Source organism: Dasypus novemcinctus, chromosome 9 (assembly GCF_030445035.2).
Source record: "Dasypus novemcinctus isolate mDasNov1 chromosome 9, mDasNov1.1.hap2, whole genome shotgun sequence".
In the NCBI taxonomy this organism is placed as follows: Eukaryota; Metazoa; Chordata; class Mammalia; order Cingulata; family Dasypodidae; genus Dasypus; species Dasypus novemcinctus.
This window is the reverse complement of record NC_080681.1, coordinates 102393422-102406467: the sequence shown is the minus strand read 5'-3', so window position 1 is coordinate 102406467 and position 13046 is coordinate 102393422. Positions and strand designations below refer to the sequence as shown.

General features: G+C 43.3%; 1 protein-coding gene and 1 pseudogene across 5 annotated transcripts in view; both read left to right on the top strand.

Annotated features, from left to right (window-relative positions):
- ZBTB8A (zinc finger and BTB domain containing 8A) overlaps window positions 1-13046 on the top strand; it is a 118577-nt gene that overhangs the window by 71394 nt on the left and 34137 nt on the right. The gene's annotated exons all lie outside the window — the stretch shown is intronic.
- On the top strand, window positions 4827-12181 carry LOC111767323 (uracil-DNA glycosylase pseudogene; annotated as a pseudogene).

The window sequence follows — 13046 nt, the reverse complement described above, 5'->3', positions numbered from 1 at the left end:
TGCTAAATAGAGTATTCCTGAATGGGCTATAGTTTGCTATAGTTGTAAACTATGCAACAGTATTTATATTTTTAATAAATAATGCCATACCTTAGGAATAAAAAACTCTTCATTGCAAATGAGAGAAAGCCAGCTTAAATTTAAACAGAAAAGGAAATTTATTGGCTTGTGCAACTAAAATTCCAAAGGGACCTTAGAAACTTGAGACAATAAATTCCTGTTGTTATGCTCTTAAAAAATATCCAAAGAGAGCATTGACTTGAGCACAACTAGATCCAGGAGTTAAAATAATGTCATTAGGACTTGCCTTTTTCTGGGTTAGCATCATTCCTAGGTGGGTGTTCTCACTTGTTGAAGATGACTTTTTGCTTTTCTAGGCTTATTGATTCTTAAGGCCTGCTCTCATGTAGTAAGACCCTCATTCTCTAGCTTCCGTGACACACCACAAAAACGGGCTCGATCAACCTCCGCCCTATATCCATCCCTGTTGTGAGATGTGTGAGTGGGGGGAGGGCATGATGAACAGCACCACCAAATTGTGGAAGACAGTTCCCAAAGTAAAAGAGGAAACTATGATGAGAAAAGGGAAGGAATGCTTTCCAGGCTGTTGGAGTTGCTGTCACATTCAGTTTTGAATCTGCCAAGAAAGTCACCAAACAAGTGCAGCCTCTGCCCAGGCAACTAGAGTTAAGATTCATCTGTCCCTTGCTGCCCTTTATAGCGACAGCCAGCAGCTGCCAGCAATGGCATTTCCACTGCCCAAAGTAGGAAGCTTCTTTTGTTATCTGATTGCCCATCAGTGCCTCCTCTTAGCAGAATCTAACAGGAAGCCAGCTAGCAAAGGAGGAAGCCTGGGAAATGGTATTTGCAGAATTCCAGTTCTACCGGTAGAGACTAGAGTATAGCATGGCAGGTGTGGGGCTGAGAGACAAAAGATAAATGACCAACACAGTCCACCCTGTGGGCTAATTGCCTTCCATACATATCATTCTTCCCATCCTTCAAATTTTAAAAAACAACTTCATGAATCTGCCTTAGAATATGCAACTATTCTCCATATAAACAAAAATACTCTTACCCTCTCCCCAAAATGGATGATGTTAATTTCTTTCTTAGGTAAGTCACAATCCAAGTTAATAGAACCATTTAATGTTTCTCTAGTGCAAGCCTTCCTACCTTGGGAACTAAAACCTCTGCAGAGACAGAAAGCAAAAATTCTGTAAATGGGCTATTAGGTGTAAAAGTGAAAGAAGCAACTGCCATTTTCATCCCCAGATTTGTAGAACTGAGTGTTCTAGCTCTGGAAAAAAATAGCATCATATATCAGTCAGTAGTTAAAAGCAAATACCATATCCTCTAGGATAGCACCCCAATCTCTCAGGGTGTCATCTTTTAGATGGGGCTATTACAGAATGTTCAGTAGGCTAGTCTGTCATTTTATCAGGCAAACTCCTTCTGGGTATTGGGGTACACAGCAAACTTCATAGTGGTTAGGAAAAAATGGCTGGCTGACATCCACAGACCAGGTCATCTTGTCTACCTGATTTCCGAAAGCTTCCTCCACAGTGGGTACCCTTTATTAAGCATTCACAAGGGATAATTAAAACCCTTTTTCTGTGCTCATTCCAAGAGATACATCCACATGCCTCTTCCTCACATGACATCCTCTCACCAATTCTTCAATCTTGTTCTTTTTAAATCCCTGGCTATTTGGTCAACTTGTTAGCCACTGCCCATAAATTGGGGTAAATCTATTCCTGTGTCTATCTCTATGTCCTGGCAAAGTAAACAACCAGATGCCCATTTGGGAGTTTTCCCTTCGCCACGGTCTTTCAGGAGCACTCTTAACTAGAACTGTAATGCTTTAGCCAGCTAATTCCAGCATATTGTAAACCAGGCCTGAACTTTTTCTTCCTAAGTTAGCTGTTTCTAGGGAACTTGCAATAGAGCTGTATGTGTGAGTTGAGAAAAAGGCAGCAGTGCACTAGGAGAAGTTGGCTTGGGAACCTAAGCCACCTACCCTTGAGCTTTCTTGTGCATTCAGGGCCTGTTCAATCCAATCCTGTACCTGCACTTCCTCTGGATGATGGAGTGCTGCTGCACATGTCCAAATGTATGACTCGGTGGGTCAGTAACACCCATGATGGACAACTCAGCCTTGGCCACTTGGTGTTCCAGTCGGCTGTTAGGCTCTGACAGGGCCCAGAAGCATTCCAAAAGCTCCAAAAAAAAAAAAAAGAATACCTCTATACAGGAGAGATGGTGGGTTTTCTCCCACATTCTAAGCTTTGTAATTTCCTCATTGAAGCTTGCCAGAAAGTCCAACAGCACCCCCTATTTACCACAGACTTATAACAACATGGCAGTTGTCATACTATAAGCCTACATAGCAGAGCAGCTGTTGTATCTTCTGAGAACCTTTTCTTGCTCTTGACTACAGTTAAAACTGGCCATCTTATGAGTGACTCAGTAAAGGTTGGAGCAGCACTCCCAGTCGAAGTATATAGTTGCCTTCAAAATCAAAAGAATTCTGTAACATGTCCCTCTTTTGTGGTAGGTTGTACAAGGTACAGCAACTTGTCATTTACTTTGGATTAGGCTAATCACAACATATACCAGATCTTATGGTCCCTAAGATTTCTCCTAGATGGCAGGACCCTCTGTTTTCTTGGTGTTTGTCTCCAATCTTCTGGCATTGTATCTATTTCACAAAAGGGTCTAGGGTACTAGCTACTTTCTGCTAATTATGTCCAGTCAGCATTATATTAGCAACATAGTAAACTGTTGTCTCTGATGGGTGAAAGCCAACTGCATCTGGTGTTCCTTGCTGATCCATATAGAGACAAAAGTATTCTCCAAGTCAACAGATATACACAAAGTGCTAGGTACTATGTTGATTTGCTCCAGTAGAAAGATGACATCTGGAACAACAGTTTCCACTGATTAGAGTTACCCACTGATTAAGTATACTGTATTAGACTCATCTACCTTCTGCAAAGGCCAAATGGACAAATTAAATGCAGAAGTGATAGAAATTACCACCCTAAGATCTTCCAAGTCTCTTCTGGTGGCACAAATCTCTGCATATCCCTGAGAAATGCAGTATTGTTTTGGCTGTATTATTTTGGCAGGGGGGGAGGTTAGGAGCTTCTATTGGCCCTTTCTACTATAATAACGCTCACACGATGACCTCACATAATGTGGGATTTCTGCCAGGTGCTAGGTAGTCTTTTGCAACTGTACATTCAGAAACTGGGGAAATAACCATAGGGTTATTGGAATGGTCAACTGATCATGTCCCTAGGAACTGTCTAGCTAAAGGAGCAGTTTCCTAAACTATTAAATTGTCTATGTAACCGGTTACCAAACAACATTAAAAATAATAATAATAATAAACCAAACTAGAACTCCTTTTACCAGTTGCCTCCATAAGCCCCCACTTTGGTAAAGCATAACAATGTTTTGGGTCCTCGGGGATTAGCACAAATTTAGGACCAATGTCTAGTAATCCCTGAAAGGTCTCAGTATTTCCCTTCATATTCAATCATCCTAGTAGTTGGCTTCAGGTCCCTTTGGGGAAAAATTGAAGGAAGATTTACAGTACATACTTGGGGGCGTAGCTTCTTTCTTCAATCAAAGGTTCAATAAATCCAGTTCTATAAATTGCCTTAGGTCTGAGAAATGGAAGATAGGTTTTCATGCTCAAAGATAGCAAGCTAAGGCAGATTTCTATTCAATAGACCTAGAGTTTTCTCTGGGTTTGGTGGTTACATAGACAAGTTAATAGTTTAGTAAACTGCTTCTCTAGGTAGACAGTTCCTAGGAACATGATCAACTGGCCATTGCCAAAGACCCACCCCTGCATATATTATGGTAATTGTGTCCACCTTGTCTTTGGCATTTAACCACTGAAACTTGGCCTTTGCCACTTTGGGATCTTATTGTCTCCATTTCAGTGGGGACATCTCCCTCTCACACCCCCTTCCCACAGATGATAGCCATAATGTCTTAGTGAAGGAGATGTCCTCTGGGCTTTTGGATTTCTTCACATTATGCCGAAAATTTCTTCATGGAGTATAGACTACCCTTGGGTCCAAGTTGCAGTCAACCAGTGAAGCAAACTTTTAGAGGCATTCCCAGGTGCTCAAGGTAACACAAACCCAGAAACCCTGGTAAGTATATCCATATCAATAAATTCATCCTGTTATAACATTTTAGTCCTTAAGATCCATTTTCAAACATATTCGCAGGATTCTGCCAAGGTGAATTAACAAAATCTTACAATATTTCTGATGTATAAATTATCTCCTCTTGGGTCAGACTTTGCCTTACCCCTCTGGGGAATGCTAAAATCTGACACTAGTTACGGATAGTGACAGTGAGGGGTGGTGAGCTGTTCAAGTGTCCCATTACAAATTTCAGAGTCTCCCTCTTTCACAATCAATGCCCATCACATAGAAGACTTGGGAAAGATATAAATATAATTTATATTGTAATTTTACAACTCACACAATTACATTTGGGATCTCATTTCTATCAATATCCACCCTGTGGCTTCAGGAAATTAGAGGTGACTTTAGGTTCACCATTAAAATTCTCTTCTTCTCTGATAGTGACTTGAGCAGAGAGTTTACAGCCGGGATCTTGTCATTTTCTTTTTGTAAGCACTGCAGTATTCTCAGAAGCAGCTAGCCTCCCCAGAGTCCTTGTAGTTGTCATTTCTACCATAATGGTTAGATTATCTCCCAAAGCTTTGTCTTCAATAGGCACTTCATCCTCAGCAAACACAGGTGATAATTTACGTAATCACAGTGCCATTACAGGACATGGATCACCGGTATTCCCGTTTTCCATTGGCAGTAAGTTCATCACTCTGTTCAAGCTAAGGCAGTCAGCAAACCAACCCTAAAATCCATTTCCTGGGACCTTTCCTGTTGCCAGGACTATATATATCTAGTCAGGGTCCTGACAAAAGAACAAATCACTGTAGATGGTCCAGAGAGAGACTGTTTAATACAGGAAATTACAGGAGTTTGGGAGGGTGGAAATACAAAACTGAGGATGGTAGCTGGAGGAACAAAAGGAAGGAAATGACACTCAGGATCACAAGCTCCATTTCCCCCAGCTGGCGCTCCTGAGTCTATACCTGCTGCTGCCGCCAGTCATACTTGGGTCCACTGAAGAGGTGCCCTGTGTTAGGGCTGGGACCCTCGAAAAGATTCCGCAGAATTGCTGACCGCCGCAGTGCCCGGGTGGCGCGCGCTGGCTTCCTCCTGGCTCCTGGAAGACCCTCTACCCCTTCGCCCCGAGCCTCGCCAAGAAGCGACGCGCCGGCAGCCCCAAAGAGCTGCGGTCCCGGGGAGTGGCGTGGCGGCGGCGGGGGCTGAGGGGAGCGGGCGGCGGCGGGCAGCTCCGCGGAGAGGGCCGGGCAGGCCGGGCAGCCACGCCGCCCTCCTCGCTGCTGAGCCGCGAGCGCTGGGTCCAGATCCAGAGGAACGAGGCCCCGCTGAGACCCGCAGCTCGCGGTGTACCGATGGGTTTTGGAGAGCGTTGGAAGAAGCAACTCAGCAGAGAGCTCGGGAAACCTTACTTCATAAAGCTAATGGGATTTGTTGCAGCAGGAAAAAAACATTACATCAGGTCTTCTCGTGGACCCAGATGTGTGACATGAGACAGGATCGTGTCATGGACCCAGGCAAGCTCATGGGCTCTGCTTTAGTGTTCAGACCTGCTCTACCTCCAGCCAGGTTGGAAAACATTTATAAAAAGCTGTCTGCAGACACAGATGGCTTGGTTCCTCTGTGATTTTTCTGGGTGGGCCACACAAAGTGTCCTCTACTCAATGCTGTCATCACTGTTAGAGAGCAATTTACAGATGCAGTTTTGTCCTGGTTAAGTGAAAACTTGAATGGCCTTGCCTTCTTACTCTGGGGCTCTTGTGTTCAGTAGAAGGGCAGTGCGGTTGGTGGGAAGCTGCACCACCTGCTGCTGACAGCTCATCCATCCCTGTTAAAGGCGCACAGAGGATTCTTTGGATGTAGACATTTTTCTAAAACCTGCTGCAGAAGTTTGTCAAGAAGCCGTCAACTGGAAGGAGTAGGGATCCTGAGCTAAGAGGGATGGTTTCCATGGAGTTTTTTGAGAAGCTCCTTTTGAAGAATTTGTCGGATGTGAGGTAGAATTGAAAAAACTTTCCCTAGTAATTGTTAAGTACACTGCCTGAGGGGAAGCTGCTATCTAATAGCCCAGCCTTGAGCCAGGCTGCCCAGGAACGGCAGCTCTGTCCAACCAGAAACAGCGAAGACTGTCCAGATGACTGTGGCTCGCTCTTTGCAGTGTGGCTTTGGCCTAAAATAAGCTGCCAGCAAAACTTCTGAGAAGCCAAACACTGGGTCAAATATTCCTCTTTTGAACCCTCCTCATCTCTCTTACCTTTAAGGTGAAGAGAGGTGAGGAGTAAGAATATGTACCTTCTTGGTACAGCCACAGTTTGGTTCCTGCTGCTACTTATTTTTACCTGGTAGATTAGGCGCTTTAGGTTTTTAAGGCATTTGGCGTTCTTATTTAGAAAGCCTCCCTGTGCCCAGCCCTGCCTTACACTCTCAGCCAGGTACACTGTCCTGCTGAGCTTGAGGAGAACAGGATGACATTTTGCAAGTTTTCAAAAATCTGACCCAGAAATTAGGGATCAATTTCTTGATTGTAATAGAGGTAAAAATTGCAAAGGGATGATGCTTGATGAGTCTTAATAGATGGGCAGATGCCAAGAGAAGTGAGGTCTTGTTTATACTCTTATCCTTGAGTATTGCTTGAACTAAATAGTGGAAATTGTACAAAGAAGAGAAAGGGGAAAAGCAAAAACAAAAAACAAAAAGTGAGAAAGTGGATTTTTTAAAAAAACATGGGTGTAGCAGTTTGATATAGTTATGAATTCCAAAAATAGATATTGGATTATGTTTGTAAACTGGTCTGCACCTGGGTGTGATTAAATTATGATTAGGGCTTTGATTGGGCCACGTCAGCAGGGCGTTGAGTCCCCACCCCTTCATAGATAAAAGACTTGGCAAAGGACAGACAGAATTGGAGGTTTTGATGTTGGAGTTTTGATTTGGAGTTTGATGCTGGAGTCTTGAGCTGAAACCCCGGGAAGTAAGCTCACAGAGGAAAGAGAAACAAGCCCTATGAAAAGAGGTCCTGAGCCTGGAGAAGAACACAGAGGAATAGAGATGGCTCTTTAGACAAGGCAGAAACCCCAGGAAGAGAAACAGAGCCATTCGCCTGATAGTCTACAGCTGACCTTGTGGAGAAAACAGAGGACCTGAGCCCAGAGAGAAGCAAGACCTGGGAAGAAAGGAACCCCAGAATCCTGAACCCTTGCAGACGTCAGCAGCCATCTTGTTCCAACACGTGGAAATAGACTTTGTTGAGGGAACTAACATGCTTTATGGCCTGGTGTCTATAAGCGCCTACCCCAAATAAACACCCTTTATAAAAACGAACTGATAGCTGGTATCTTGCATCAGCACCCCTTTGGCTGACTAATACAATGGGAGTTAAAGCTTTTTTTCCTACTTTATACCAAGTTAGGGTTTTTAAGGCAGCATAGACTGCCAAATGCTGTTTTTTATGGACTGCAGTCAGTTTGGGACATGTTTTTCTGCAATACTGGAGGATTTTACTTTTTAAAAAAATGATGTTTTTATCCTTTGTTTAAGAGACCATCTTTATTAGGTCTGCACCTCCAACCTCCAACTTATTAGAGATGTTGTTTTCCTGTTAACTGAGTTAAAGGGTTAACCCTGTTATGAGTTTGGTAATAAAAGATTTTAGAGGTTTAAAAAAAAAAGATTGTGTATCTGCCCAAGCTGCTTAAGTCCAGAATCACCCCACCCTGCTACCACTGCAGCAAGCAACTGTCAGAGCTAGAAACAGAAAATTTCCTTCTTCCTCTGGTCTTCTGATCTTCCATTAATGCCTCCTTTTAACATGTCCTATAGGAAGCCAGATGACGAGAGATCCTGGGTAATGTAGTTTGCAGACTCCCAGCCCTATCAAATCAGCAGAATATAAAAGGGGGGTTAAGGAGCTAAGAAACAATAGGTAGATAGCTAGCACAGAAACCAAAATCAGTTATTTTAGTTATGAGGGCCCTGCTTCCTTACAAGGGCAAAGATCAAATTATTCAGCCATAGATAGGTTAAAGAAAAAATAGTAACTTCTGAATTTCATTTGCTATAGTCTGCCAGTGAACAGTTTAACCAGTAGAAAACCACTGAATATTTGAGTACCTCCTATGGTTTGCTCAGCTTTTACTGAGGTACTTTAATTTTGTGATTTAGGTGAAAAGTATAGATCAGAGTAGATTAAAAATTAGATATACAGCAGAGAGGGTGTAGCTCAGTGGTTGAGCACCTGCTTCTCATGTCTGAGGTCCTGGGTTCAATCTCCCGTACCTCCTTAAAAAAAAAAATCAGATATACATTGTTATATTAAGTACTGTAATTCTACCACTTTTCCCCCATCCTCATCATTTTCCCAAATAATGATTTTTTTAGAGGTTTATTTTATTTACTTATTTCTCCCCACCCCTTCGCTGTTTGCACTTGCTGTTTCTGTCATCTTCCTTGTTTCTTTAGGAGGCACCAGAAACCAAACCCGGGATGTTCATTATGGGAGGGAGGCACCTAATCACTTGAGCCACCTCTGTTCCCTGATTTGTTGTGCCTCTCATTATGCTTCTTCTTCTTGTAACTCTTGTGTGTCAGCTTACCACACCTGCCCATTGCACCAGTTCTGTCTTCTTTAGAAGGTGCCAGGAACCAAACCAGGGACCTCCCATGTGGTAGGCGGGAGCTCAATTGTTTGAGCCACATCCACTTCCTAAAGAATATTTTTACTTAGAGATCAAAACTATCTGAAATGAGCTCCCATATCCATATCATTCTCTTCCTTTAGGGTATCTGTCTACTCACTTTTCTACTTTCCACTCCTATTGCAAAGAAGGTATTGCACCCACCCCTCACTTGTCCTTTCTAATGATAACCATTTTAGTTGTGTTCTCAATCTCACCCCTTCCTGCTTCATCTGGAAATTTATTTCTTTGATTAATTTCTCTTTCCATAATATTCAAACTCTAACTCAGCCTTGACCCCACTTCCCCTTACTGTCACCTCTTCCTTCATTTTTCCTTCCCTTTACAGCAAAACACCTTGAAAAGAGTTGTACTTGTTGTCTATGATGTCTCTCATTCCATTCTTCCTTGAATTCCCCCCTAACACACACACACACACATACACAAAGCATTGCTAAATCCAGTAGTCAATTCTTTTTTTTTTTTTTTTTTTTTTTTAAAGATTTATTTATTTATTTAATTTCCCCCCCTCCCCTGGTTGTCTGTTCTTGGTGTCTATTTGCTGCGTCTTGTTTCTTTGTCCGCTTCTGTTGTCGTCAGCGGCACGGGAAGTGTGGGCGGCGCCATTCCTGGGCAGGCTGCTCTTTCCTTTCACGCTGGGCGGCTTTCCTCACGGGCGCACTCCTTGCGCGTGGGGCTCCCCTACGCGGGGGACACCCTTGCGTGGCACAGCACTCCTTGCGCGCGTCAGCGCTGCGCATGGCCAGCTCCACACGGGTCAAGGAGGCCCGGGGTTTGAACCGCGGACCTCCCATATGGTAGACGGACGCCCTAACCACTGGGCCAAAGTCCGTTTCCCCAGTAGTCAATTCTTAGTCCTCATCTTATCTCCTCCTTGAAACACTTTCTTCTTTTCCCTTCCAGGATATGTTTCTTCCTTTCTTTCTGGTTTTCTTTCTCAGGTTCCTTTGCTTGTACTTTCTCATCTCTCTTTTCTCTAAATGTTTGCATGCCAGGGATTCATCTCTATTTTATGCACTCTGTATTCTTTGGTAATCCCATTTAATCTTATGGTTTTAAATGCCTTCTATATGGTGATGACTCCCAATTTTATATCCCCCAGCCTGGGTCTCTTTCCTTAACTCCACTCATATCCAACTGCCCACTCTTTCTCTTACGGGATGAACAACAGTTCTCTTAAGTTTAACATGTTGAAAATTGAGCTCCTGATCCCCCCTCCCACCTGTTTCTCTCCCAGTCTTTCCCCTTTTGATAAATGACAGCTCCATTCTTCCATTGTTCAGGTTATAAACCTTGGAGTCATTCTTAGTTGTTCTCTTTCTCCTCCCTGCCCTATGTGTGTTACCTAATTGTAGTTCTGTGAGTGGGTGTGGGTTTGTGTGTGTATTGCCTTTTCACTTTTGTCAATGGGGTTTTAGTGTTTTAATTATGCCATTTAAACTCACTCTTAATCTTGCCTTGAGTTCATATCCTTTTTAGAAATGGAAAGATCAGTCAACATCCAAAAAATCCATTAATGTAATATACCATGTTAACAAATTAAAGGGAGAAATGGATGTGGCTTGGCCAATTGGGCTCCCATCTACCATATGGGAGGCCCTGGGTTCTATTCCTGGGGCCTTCTGGTGAAGGCAAGCTGGCACGCGCTGCAGAGAGCTGGTGGCGCATGCCACAGAGAGCTGGTGCAGCAAGATGATGCAGCAGACCAGGAAGATGAGGTGGCTCAAGCAATTGAGTGCCTCTTCCACAGAGGAGGTCCCAGATCAGTTCACAGTGCCTCCTAAAAGAGAAAGATGAGAAGAAAAAAGACAAGCCGACACGGAAGAGCACACAGTGAATGAACACAAAAGCAGACAGCAAGTGCAAAACAATGAGGAGGAGGGGGAATAAAGTATTGTTTCTTTAAAAAAAAAAAAAGATTAAAAAGATGCTATATAAATGCAGAATAAACATTTAATAAAATTTAGTGCTCATTATGATAATACTTAGAAAATTGGTAATAAGAGGTATGGCAATTTGAGGATATTTATGAATCCCAAAAAGAGAAAGATAATGTTTGTAAATTATTCTTCTGGGCGTGATACCCTTTGATTATATCAGATTCTGCTGAGATGTCCTTAATTAAATTACCTGTTAAGGTTAGGGCTTTGGGCGGCAGACTTGGCCCAGTGGTTAGGGCGTCCGTCTACCACATGGGAGGTCTGCAGTTCAAACCCTGGGCCTCTTTGACCCGTGTGCAGCTGGCCCATGTACAGTGCTGATGCGCGCAAGGAGTGCTGTGCCACGCTGGGTGTCCCCCACGTAGGGGAGCCCCACGCGCAAGGAGTGCGCTCCATAAGGAGAGCCGCCCAGCACGAAAGAAAGTCCAGCCTGCCCAGGAATGGCGCCACACACACGGAAAGCTGACACAAGATGATGCAACCAAAAGAAACACAGATTCTCGTGCCGCTGACGACAACAGAAGCAGACAAAGAAGACAAAGCAAATAGACACAGAGAGCAGACAACCGGGGTGGGGGGGAAGGGGAGATAAATAAATAAATGAATAAATCTTTTTTTTTTTTTTTAAAGTATGAGGACCTATCTTTATTAAAAACAAAAAACAAAAAAACATCATTAGGGCTTTGATTTGACCATGTCAGTAAGGTGTGACTCAGGTTGAATACCTGCCCCCTTGGTGGGTTGATATAAATGGTCACTCACTCAAGAAGACACACCAGAAGAGAGTGCTCTGTCATGTTTGATTCTGGGGCTCCAGGAGAAATGAGCCATTCGCCTGATAGTTTGCAGCTGAGCAGCTGAGAAAGCCTGGAAAGAAACAAGTCCTATACCAGAGACTGCTATAGGAAGCCCTGAGAGACAAGCCGTATGCCAGCCTACAGAGAAGATCAGAAGAAGTGGGGCCCACAGAGCCTTAAGAGGAAGAGGAAGCCCAGGAAGAGATCAGCAACCATCTTGTTTCAACATGTGGCAACTGACTTTGGTGAGAAGGCAACCCTGAGTTGGACTCTTTAGGGCAGTGTAACTATACGCTTCTATGCCAAATAAATATGCTTATTTCTGGTACTTAGCATCAGTACCCCTTTGGCAGACTAATACAAAAGGGTACCCATGAAACTCCTGTATTAAATATCATTCTCTTTTTTTTTAATTTTATGTTTTTAGGCGGTACCAGGGCTTGAATCTGGGACCTCACACATGGGAAGCAAGTACAAAACCACTGGAGCTACATCTACTCCCCTTAAATATCACTCTTAATAGTGATATTTTAGCAGTATTTGCATTCAATTAGTGATGCCTGCTATTTATTCCACACATTATGGGAAATCCTAGCCCATGAACTAGGACAACTGAAGAAATGAGATGGAAAAATGAAAACAGATGAAATAAAACTGTCCCTGTTTGAAGATCTATAACTATCTTATAGAGAACATTCTGGGCAATCTCCAGATAAACTATTAGCACTAATAAGAGAGTTTAAAAAGGTTGCTGCATTTGAGATTAATATACAAAAGTCAATAGCAAGCCTATATACTAATACTAGTATGATAGGAAAAAAGTACATAGTCACTATAGCAATAAAACCTATAAACACTAGGAATAAATTAACAAAAAACATGCAAAATCTTGAGGAAAGCGATACAAGATAGTGTCAGAGTAGCTCAGGCAGGGCACAGCACTCTTGCAAAATAGGGGAGAAGGCATAGAAGTCATCCAAGGGAGCCACTTTGGAACCCCTGCAGACCAGGAAAAGGTTGCACACATCCTCCAGGAGGGACTGGGGACAGAGAGATGGATAAGCTAAAGGAAAAACTGAGCTGATACCCCTGTAGCTGGAAATGCTGCCCATCTCCCACCTCCTGAGGGGAACAGCCTTGGTAAAAATCTGCAACTGAGTGGCCAGTGGAGAGGGGAAGGGACAGATTCCTACCTGGGAAGAGGGAGGATGTGGCGGAGGGCTGAGTATGGTTTCTCTTTAGCAAATGTAACTACTGTAACTTGCTGGTTCAGAAGAGCTAATGGAAATTTCAGGATTAATCTCTGTGGAAGGGTGTGCCGAGCAGCACCACTGGCTGGTCAGCCAGGAAAGTGAATGAAGACAGGCTGGTCTCTCACGATTCTTTCCCAGGCATAGTAGACCTGGTTAGGCCCCATTAGTGGTGCCCTGCCCATTT